Raw genomic sequence first — 6875 nt, 5'->3', positions numbered from 1 at the left:
GTTGCCACAACATCTCTATGTCATTTGGAGGAGGAGGAGGTGGGTGACCTCAAGGAATGTTATATCTGATGGGATCTCTACCTCTTTCTTCTTCATGGCGACTTTGTCATTATGATGCTTGTCTTAGTTGTGCAAGATCAAAGTCAGAGGGGAGTTTGGCTCCTTCTTGAGCAAGCTTTAAAAAGTGAGCATCCGCATTGCTCCTGAGTATTTCGTCAAAAAGTTTGTTAAAGAGAGGGTTGTGTTGAGCCCTTTCTATTGTTGCAGGAGTAGGAGTACTTGGGTTTTCGTCATTCGCATTTCCTCCAAGTGCTTCTTGAAATTCATTGATATTTTGCTCCTCTTCTTCTTCAATTTCTATTTCTCATTGCCTTGACTGTGATCGGGTATGAGCCATTTTGTTCATGAGTTTTTGTTGAAGTTGGGTGAAAATGATGATGAGTTTTTGATGAAATGAAAGATCAATGGTTGGTGTGTTGTTTTGCATGTGGATCTCTAGCACTTAAGGGTAGATATTACCAAAGTTTTCTTCTTTGAATTGCTTGTTGTTTTTGATAAGGTTTAGAGAAATATGAGATGTGTTACAGACTTAACTACCTAGTAATGAGAGGAGTCACTCATAAACTAGTTTTAACCTGCATAGATATGTCTCTTAGGATGAGCTTATCCTAGATGTAGAAACAATCTAAAAGGTGATATTTTGTGTTTGATTCAAGCAATATCCAAAAGAGAACTTAGGACAAGAACCTCTTTAATGTTTTGAGAGTTGAACTGAAGGGATGATGTGAAGGTGAGAAATGGATGAAATGTTTAACTTCAATAAAAGCTTTGTGTCACAAATGGAACAAATTCTACCTCTTCTCTTTCGGGCGTTGGTGGAATTTCTTGAGCTACATTGTATGTGATACAAGTGTCTGGGAAGAAGTTGGGATTGATCTTGCCTCCTTGGTTTTTCTGATAACTCAAAGCTCTATATTGCATAAAAGCTCTGCGGTTCAATGACTCTGGATCAAATTCGTTTGATTTGCCTTGAAGGTAGAGACGCATGTGACGTAGAAAGCTCTATGAGAGACAAAGATTTGTCTATTTAGATAGAAGAGTTTCCTCCTTTTGATCAAAGCCTTTGAGCTCAATGGTCTTCTTTTCAAGTTGATGTCTTGATGAAGATTATTCTTTCTCAAGATGTGAAGAATGGTCATAAAGTTTGATACTTTTCTTTGTTTTTGATCTTTTTGGTTGTTTTGAAAAAATATTTGGTTGGATGAATACTTGTTCTGATTTTTTGGATTCTATGATGTTTCTTTGACAAGAAAACAAAGCAAGCACACAAACACAAGAATGTTGCCTTAAAGGCACAAATGAGTATGGGTCTAGATCAACCCAATCCTTGGACTTTTTATGACCCTTTCTTTTAAGTGTATTTTAGGTGTTTTTCTTTCCAAAGCCTGAAGTCGGCTCAATTTGTACTTTGGTCTTGACTAAAATGAAAACACTTCAAACACTTTGTATCCCTAAGGTCAAATGGCCAGTTGCGATAAATTCAGCCCACATCTTGATATTTCTTCAACTTTGGTACCACATACCTTATGAATCCCGTCGTGGTAGGTAAGGATGTGATATACTAAGTCTTGCACGAGCATAACAAATAGATGATCCCTATGATGGGGGAGTCACCACTTTCATTAAGCCACAAGTGACTTTTCAAAAATCTATGTTTCTACTCAAGGAAATATGTATGGTGAGTATCTTGGGAGCAAAACCATCTATGCTCTTGCACTGAATTATATCACAAATATCCTCAATCAATAGAACGGGTGGGCTACTACTTTAAGGTGTTTAGTTATTTTCGATGTCTTTGGACATAAGTTCATTTTGCAGTGACTCACTTAAGAGCCTTGTAACTTGTGGTGGGGCCCATTTGTCCTTTCGGCAAGTTACACTATAGGAACAACTATACCCAAGGCTACAGCTTTCGCTCTCACCTGATTTCTATAGCGGCTCGAAGGATTTACCGCGTGAGGTCGTTCCCAAGAGTGATGTATCTCTTGGCAGGCCTCTCTTAAAAAGATAAAAATTTGAGTGTTACTAACACTTTTCTCTTGCACCTAGGACCACGAAAGTCAAGGGAGAGGATGGTGTGTGTTAGAAGTAGGACCACTCGACCAACTTTTTGCACAAGTGTGCCAATCACGAAAAGCACTTGTTCCTTTTAACTTGTCATTGCAATGTGATCTAACTATTTGGAGATGTTGCTCCAATAATCATGGTGTTCTTTTTAACTTTCAAAGGCAAAATGTGTTGTAAACTAGGAACTTGAAATCCTAGTCAACTAAATTGAAAAACACATTTTTTTGCTTGAAGTAAAATCACTTGCAAAATGAGACAAATGGATTGTGAAATTTTATTTGCACCAAAATAGAAGTGTTGATTGTGAATCAATAGTTTGATGCAAGAAATAAATTTGCCTTGTTGATTTTAAGCACCAAAAAAAAATTAAGCCTAACTTGCAAGAAAACAAAGTTGTTTTTGTGAATTTTTATAGCACCAAAAGGAAGTGATCCTAACTTGCGAGGAAATGAGTTTGTTTTTGTCCAATTTTATAACACCAAAAACAAATTTGTCCTAACTTGCAAGAAATGAAAAATTGCTTTTGTTCATTTTAGAGCACCAAAAACAATTTTTTCTTTTTAAAGGAGTTAGTTTAGACCTGCACAAGGAACAAATAGTTAGTAAAATCCAAATCTAGGAGGGGCTTCCACAAGCCTAAGAAAAATTACTTTTTTCGGTTACAAGGTTGTTTTTACAACGTTCAATTAAAACAGCACCATTCTGTGTGCAAACAGAAGCGTTATTTAACACGAACGTGCTAATACAAAGACAAAAGCACTAAAAGGAAAATCCAGACAGCAAAGACAAAAGCGTTATTGAAGCTACAAAAGTGCTAAATAAAGGTCAATAGCGCCAAACTTGAGACAATAGTGCTATTGTAAAAACAACAACGCTAGAATGTCAAGTTGCAATAGCGCTACAACGTGATCAAAAGCGATAAAGCGCGACCTGTGTGTCAAGTTCAACATTCAAACATGTTAGTGGGTTGTTTTTTTTTAAATTGTTTTGGGTGCTTCAATTCACGTCGGGTTCACCAAATGATGCTCTGCAAAAAGGACAAGGTTAGGATAAACAAACACCGAACAAGAAACAAAAGTCGATTGTTAGATGTTAGAAAATCATAAATTAAAAACTCTCCTAAGCGAGCATCTCAAGAAAGACACTACTAAGCAAAAAGAAAGCTTAAGGAATCTACAAAAAGCAACTAAACTCCTCCAAATTCTCTCTACCATACTGGTAGCTTCTCCTTCCTTGTTCCTCTCCTCTCCAAGTTCCAAACTAGTGTAGCTCTCAGCAGCTTTTTGCACTATGGATGCTTATGGAGGTTTGAAATTAAAGTATTTGCTCTAAATGTGAATAAAGCTAATACTAGATGCTATAGATACTAAGATGATTTATTTTAAACCAAAATGACAAGATGATTAATGATTTATGCTAAATGCTCTCTAGAATTCACTATAGCTTAAATGCATTCAAGTTTTCAGGATTATGACTATGAATGTTAAATGCTTGAGGATTTGAAAATGAGGAATGTGAGCTCCATTTATAGGTAAAATGGAGCAATGGATGGTTGAGATTGAGTAATCTCAACAAGGGTCGAGATTGAATGATTTCAGATCCATGTGAGGGCTTTCAAGCCAATCCCAGGATGACAAGTGTCAATGTGAGATAGGTTGAGAGGAGAGGGAATAAGCATTAAATGTTTGACATGACTTGAGAGTTAACTTGGGAGTTAAGGTCAAGGTTAGTTGAATGAATAAATTATTTATTCAAAGAATAAAGCTTTTATCCAATGGATAAACTCTTGTGCAAAGGCAAAAGGGATAACCATGGTCAAAGCAATAAATAACCATAAATGGTTATGTAAGAGCCATAAATGGTCATGTAAGAGCCATTAGTGGTTTTGGAAGACTTTGGAGGTTAAATTGTTGAACACACAAAGCATTAAATGTTTTTCAAAGACTTTGAAGTCTTTGAGAAGTGACTCCAAGTTGCTTAGGAATGTGACAATAATTAGGGGATGGACTAGACTAATTAGGAAGGGTTTAGAATAATCTAGAAGGGGGTTAGGATTGCAAGTGGATTTGGTGGGTGAGGGAAAATAGGATTTTTATTTAAAATAAGTTAATTTATTTCAATAAATGTGTGCAAGTTGCATTTGTAGGAAAATGCAAGTGGGGGGGGGGTAAATGATTTAAATAAATGTTTTATTTAATTTATTTAAAAGAGGAATAGGGGATTAAATGAAATAAATATGATTTATTCATTTAATTGATTGTGAATTTGGTTGAATTGATTAATTAAAATAAATTGAATAATTTATTTAATTAATAGGAGAATGTTTGAAGATGAATTAATTAAATGTCAATTTAATTAACTGATGGCTAGTGGATTTTTAATCAAATAAATAGGAAATATTCATTTAATTAAATGGACAGATTTATGTGACTACAGATCTAATTAGCATGTTGATTTTCCCTCATAGACACTTGTAATAATGGTGAATTATCAATGTAGATGAATATTTTAAATAATACTTTAAAATTTATAGAGTTGAGTGAACAATTTGGCAAAGCTTTGCTATCATCGAAATCTTATATCAAAATGAGCAAGGCTACTAACTTATGCATGTATCACAAGGTTAATTTTTTATTAAAGGCCAACACAAAATGTTCAGATAAAAATATTTAGATTAGATTTCAAAATGTTTAGGCTGACATTTGGAATTAAAACTTTTTTGGGAGATTTTGTCGAGACTAAGGAGCTAGTCACCCCAGCCCTCCCAAAATTAGCTCTTCAGAAGGGAAACATGAGTGTCGAGGCTTGTGACATAGGCATTTGATAATAAATTAAAGCTAGGATAAATGATGAAGATTTGGGGTAGCATAAGATACATCTTCTCGAGTTGGGGGTAAAGCCAGGGCTAGAAATGGTCTCAAGATGATCTAGGAGAATGGAAACTAAAGCAAGTGGTAATAAAAGTGTGAAATTTCACTCACATCATTAAGGATTACAATTTATGATGCTACTATACCAACCTAATGTGAAGGTGAAAGAGATGGATTATATAGAAGCATACCAGTAGTGATCAAAGAAATAAAATCAGCATAAAGCTCATCATTAGGGATAAGTGCACAAATCTGGGGGACCAAAATGGGGTCTTAAGATGCCACTTTTAAAAAGAAAAATAGTAAATTCTAAACTTCGACAAGAAATTGAAGATAGGTACACTCAAAATTTGAAGATGCAACAAGAACAAGAGTTGAAGTGCCCTGAATCTACTTTCTAAACTACTAATTTTTTTTGAAAATGGTGGAGATTAAGGGTTTCAAAAAGGGGCACCACATTTATTGGTCCTATTTTTATCAGAAAAACATAACATAGCACCAAATGTGGTGCCCCTAAAATGTTAAATTTTTTTAAGAATTTTGCAAATCACTCTAGTGAGAAAATAGCTAACACATTAAGGTTTATGGCAGATTTTTTGGCTAATTTTTTGATGAATATAGGATTTTTTACAAATTTTCGAAGTGGACACATCCTGAAAAACAAAATTTGAGCATGCTACTCCCAAAAATGAGCATGCTACGCCCAAAAATTTGTGAAAACTAATCAAAAATTAATTTTATTTTTTTTAAATTGTGTATGATGGATTCTAGTTTCTAAAAATATAATTTGTTTCAAAATTTGATCAACGAGTAAAAATCTATGCCCAAAATACGACATGTTGGTTTTTGACAAAACAGACACACTAACAAAAGAAATTAGAGATGAAGACCTTAACATAATTAAAATTTAAAAATATTTTAATGGCCTGATAACTAAGAGAGAAATTAATGATTCTATGGTGTTTATTTTTGTTTCCATTGAAACATGTGCAAACCTGACGAAGAGAACAAACAAAAATGTTAGAAAATTTTCAATGCTTCCTAAAAAGCCCACCTCAAGCCTGAGAAGGATGTCATAAATTTGGGTTGGATGCCCAAGGAAAATCCAAGCCTAAGCCTTGGTTTTTCCCAAGGCAGACAATTTTTTGCACACGCCAAATATGGTGCGTACCAAATTTGGGGTGCGCCAAATTTTTTTTAAAATGCAAATTTTGCATTCAATATGCACCCATTTGGCACATGCCAAATGTATTGCATTAAAAATGTTTAAATCTCTCTCTCTCTCTCTCCTTTTTTTATTTGTCAGTGCGATATACATAAAATATAGCATTTAAGTATAAGATTTTTAAGTTATATTTTATGTATGTATTGGCAGGATTTCTGAGAGTGGTTTCAGATCTCTAGGAGTTATAATGTAGATTCTAGTTTTTAAAATAATATAAATTTCAGACACACAAATTTCAATAATCAACATGTGCTCATACTAGTATTCTCTTTCTCTAGACTCTCCCTCTCTTTTCCTACATTCCCCCCCCTCTCTCTCTCTCTCTCTCTCCTTCAATCTCTCTCTCTCAACCCTTTCCTTCATCCATCTCTCTCTCTCTCTCTCTCTCTCTCTCTCTCTCTCTCTCTCTCTCTCTCTCTCTCTCTCTCTCTCTCTCTCTCTCTCTCTCTCTCTCTCTCTCTCTCTCTCTCTCTCTCTCTCTCTCTATTTGTTTATCTATCTATCTATTTATCTGTCTATCTATCTATTTATCTATATGTCTGTCTATTTGTTTGTTTGTCTATCTCTCTCTCTTTCTCATAGGTATGGAGCCCTCTCTAGTCTCTCCCTCAACACCCTTCTTCCTCTCTCTCACATGGGCTCTCTCTGGTCTC

Source organism: Cryptomeria japonica, chromosome 4, assembly GCF_030272615.1.
Source record: "Cryptomeria japonica chromosome 4, Sugi_1.0, whole genome shotgun sequence".
Taxonomy (NCBI): domain Eukaryota; kingdom Viridiplantae; phylum Streptophyta; class Pinopsida; order Cupressales; family Cupressaceae; genus Cryptomeria; species Cryptomeria japonica.
This window is presented reverse-complemented; position numbering follows the sequence as displayed.